Source organism: Sturnus vulgaris, unplaced genomic scaffold (genome assembly GCF_052056855.1).
Source record: "Sturnus vulgaris isolate bStuVul1 unplaced genomic scaffold, bStuVul1.hap1 Scaffold_164, whole genome shotgun sequence".
Classification (NCBI taxonomy): domain Eukaryota; kingdom Metazoa; phylum Chordata; class Aves; order Passeriformes; family Sturnidae; genus Sturnus; species Sturnus vulgaris.
In genome coordinates this window covers 77,501-81,437 of record NW_028276078.1, presented here as the reverse complement: position 1 = coordinate 81,437, position 3,937 = coordinate 77,501, and positions in this window count along the sequence as shown.

Sequence of the window (3,937 nt, the reverse complement as noted above, 5' to 3'; positions counted from 1 at the left end):
TGGTAGACCTGTTGCCCGTTTCATGGCTGGGTAGACCTGGTGTCCGCAGCATGCCCTGGGTAGACCTGGTGTCCGCAGCTTGGTAGACCTGTTGCCCGTTTCATAGCTGGGTAGACCTGGTGTCCGCAGCTTGGTAGACCTGTTGCCCGTTTCATGGCTGGGTAGACCTGGTGTCCGCAGCAAGCCGTGAGTAGACCTGTTGCCCGTTTCATGGCTGGGTAGACCTGGTGACCGCAGCATGCCCTGGGTAGACCTGGTGTCCGCAGCTTGGTAGACCTGTTGCCCGTTTCATGGCTGGGTAGACCTGGTGTCCGCAGCAAGCCGTGAGTAGACCTGTTGCCCGTTTCATGGCTGGGTAGACCTGTTGTCCGCAGCATGCCCTGGGTAGACCTGGTGTCCGCAGCTTGGTAGACCTGTTGCCCGTTTCATGGCTGGGTAGACCTGGTGTCCGCAGCAAGCCGTGGGTAGACCTGGTGTCCGCAGCATGCCCTGGGTAGACCTGGTGTCCGCAGCTTGGTAGACCTGTTGCCCGTTTCATGGCTGGGTAGACCTGGTGTCCGCAGCAAGCCGTGAGTAGACCTGTTGCCCGTTTCATGGCTGGGTAGACCTGTTGTCCGCAGCATGCCCTGGGTAGACCTGTTGTCCGCAGCTTGGTAGACCTGTTGCCCGTTTCATGGCTGGGTAGACCTGGTGTCCGCAGCAAGCCGTGAGTAGACCTGTTGCCCGTTTCATGGCTGGGTAGACCTGGTGTCCGCAGCAAGCCGTGAGTAGACCTGGTGTCCGCAGCTTGGTAGACCTGTTGCCCGTTTCATGGCTGGGTAGACCTGGTGTCCGCAGCAAGACGTGAGTAGACCTGTTGCCCGTTTCATGGCTGGGTAGACCTGGTGTCCGCAGCATGCCCTGGGTAGACCTGGTGTCCGCAGCTTGGTAGACCTGTTGCCCGTTTCATGGCTGGGTAGACCTGGTGTCCGCAGCAAGCCGTGAGTAGACCTGTTGCCCGTTTCATGGCTGGGTAGACCTGGTGTCCGCAGCATGCCCTGGGTAGACCTGGTGTCCGCAGCTTGGTAGACCTGTTGCCCGTTTCATGGCTGGGTAGACCTGGTGTCCGCAGCATGCCCTGGGTAGACCTGGTGTCCGCAGCTTGGTAGACCTGTTGCCCGATTCATGCCTGGGTAGACCTGTTGTCCGCAGCATGCCCTGGGTAGACCTGGTGTCCGCAGCATGCCCTGGGTAGACCTGGTGTCCGCAGCTTGGTAGACCTGTTGCCCGTTTCATGGCTGGGTAGACCTGGTGTCCGCAGCAAGCCGTGAGTAGACCTGTTGCCCGTTTCATGGCTGGGTAGACCTGGTGTCCGCAGCATGCCCTGGGTAGACCTGGTGTCCGCAGCTTGGTAGACCTGTTGCCCGTTTCATGGCTGGGTAGACCTGGTGTCCGCAGCAAGCCGTGAGTAGACCTGTTGCCCGTTTCATGGCTGGGTAGACCTGGTGTCCGCAGCATGCCCTGGGTAGACCTGGTGTCCGCAGCTTGGTAGACCTGTTGCCCGTTTCATGGCTGGGTAGACCTGGTGTCCGCAGCAAGCCGTGGGTAGACCTGGTGTCCGGAGCTTGGTAGACCTGTTGCCCGATTCATGCCTGGGTAGACCTGTTGTCCGCAGCATTGAGTGGGTAGACCTGTTGTCCGCAGCATGCCCTGGGTAGACCTGGTGTCCGCAGCTTGGTAGACCTGTTGCCCGTTTCATGGCTGGGTAGACCTGGTGTCCGCAGCAAGCCGTGAGTAGACCTGTTGCCCGTTTCATGGCTGGGTAGACCTGTTGTCCGCAGCATGCCCTGGGTAGACCTGGTGTCCGCAGCTTGGTAGACCTGTTGCCCGTTTCATGGCTGGGTAGACCTGGTGTCCGCAGCAAGCCGTGGGTAGATCTGGTGTCCGCAGCATGCCCTGGGTAGACCTGGTGTCCGCAGCTTGGTAGACCTGTTGCCCGTTTCATGGCTGGGTAGACCTGGTGTCCGCAGCAAGCCGTGGGTAGACCTGGTGTCCGCAGCAAGCCGTGGGTAGACCTGGTGTCCGCAGCATGCCCTGGGTAGACCTGGTGTCCGCAGCTTGGTAGACCTGTTGCCCGTTTCATGGCTGGGTAGACCTGTTGTCCGCAGCAAGCCGTGGGTAGACCTGGTGTCCGCAGCATGCCCTGGGTAGACCTGGTGTCCGCAGCTTGGTAGACCTGTTGCCCTTTTCATGCCCTGGGTAGACCTGGTGTCCGCAGCTGGGTAGACCTGTTGTCCGCAGCAAGCCGTGGGTAGACCTGGTGTCCGCAGCATGCCCTGGGTAGACCTGTTGTCCGCAGCTTGGTAGACCTGTTGCCCGTTTCATGGCTGGGTAGACCTGTTGTCCGCAGCAAGCCGTCGGTAGACCTGTTGCCCGTTTCATGGCTGGTAGACCTGTTGTCCGCCGCCGGCCTGGAAGTACTCCAAGGGGTCGCTGTTTCTCGCTGCCTCCGGCTATGTCATCGTAGAAGGCGGCGTGCGCCACTGCGCCCCCTCGGTCACGTACATCGGTTCTCTTTCCGGCCTCCGCCGCTTCGGGCCCATCTGTCCGTATTATGGGAACGAGGTGACGGGCCGTATCCCCACAGGCTGTTGCCGTGCCTGTGTCCGTGGCGGAGAAGGGCGGACGCGCGTGCGGTCGCCAGGGCCAGAAGAACACCGCCGATGTCGGGGCGAGTCGCGTGGCTTCGTCCGGCTTCCCGTCTTACCCAGTTCGACTGGGACAGGTTAGCCCAGAGAGAGAGACCGATGCGATCCGAGAGCCGCTCCCCGGCCCAGGCGAGGCTGCGTGCTCAGTCGGGGGAGAAGCGAGAAAGCCCCCAGAGAGACCGATGCGATCCGAGAGCCGCTCCCCGGCCCAGGCCGAGGCTGCGTGTTCAGTCCGGGGGAGAAGCGAGAAAGCCCCCAGAGAGAGCGATGCGATCCGAGAGCCACCGCGCTCCCCCGGCCCAGGCGAGGCTGCGTTGTTCCAGGCGGGGGAGAAGCGAGAAAAAGGCCCAGAGAGAGGGCGAGAAAGCCGCGAGTGTGTCCCGCTCCGGCCCGGCTGCTGCCGGTTTCGTGACAACGGGGAGCCGGGCGCCCGCTCGCTCCCCCGGGGATGGTGGCGGGCGAGGCGGCGGCGCCTCGCCCCTTTTCTGCCCGGCCTTAAGCCGGGGCCCCGCCCGCTCGCCGGGTGCGGCATTTCTTCGGCTGTCGGTCCCGGTGCACGCTGGTGGCCGGCAGCCGGGGCTGGATTTCTGTGGGGCCGGCCCGGGGTTGTGTTGAGCCTGCCCGGGCTTTCCCTGGCCCCCCTCCCCGAGAGCCCCCCGGGCGTGGCTCGCTTGGCCGAGGTTGGCTGCGCCTCGTTTCCCGCTCCCGACCTGTGTTGCCAGAGTTGTGTCCGTATCGAAAGGGCAGCGGGGGACATGCAGTGGGGCGTGTGGCCTCGCCTCTCGGCTTCGCTTGCTTGCCTGCGAAGGGGGGCTCGGTGACGGGAGTGTCCGGCCCTGCCGTGTGTTGTTGAAGTCGTCCCCCTTCCTCGGCCCTAAGCCGGGGACCCGCGTGTAGCGGGCAGAATTTTTCCGGGGCGGCGGTCGGCCGCGGTGGCCGGCCGTGTCCCCCCCCCCAGGACGGACCCCGCAACCCAACAGAGAGCGAGCGAGCGAGTGAGCCCCCGAGAGTGTGTCGTGGGCGGGGCGGCGGCGCCTCGCCCTTTCTCGGTATCGGCCGGGCGCGATCGAGGCACCGTGCCGGGGCGGCCCGTGGTGTCTGGCCTGCCCCGGCTGCCGTGGTTGCCGTTGCCGGCGGGGGCTGGGTTTTGCGAGCGGCTCCGTTCTTTTTTATTAAAGCGTGCCGGTGTGCGGGGCAGTGTGGGGGTGCCCGCCCGGCCTCCGTTCTTTTTCTCTCGCGGCCCTAAGCCG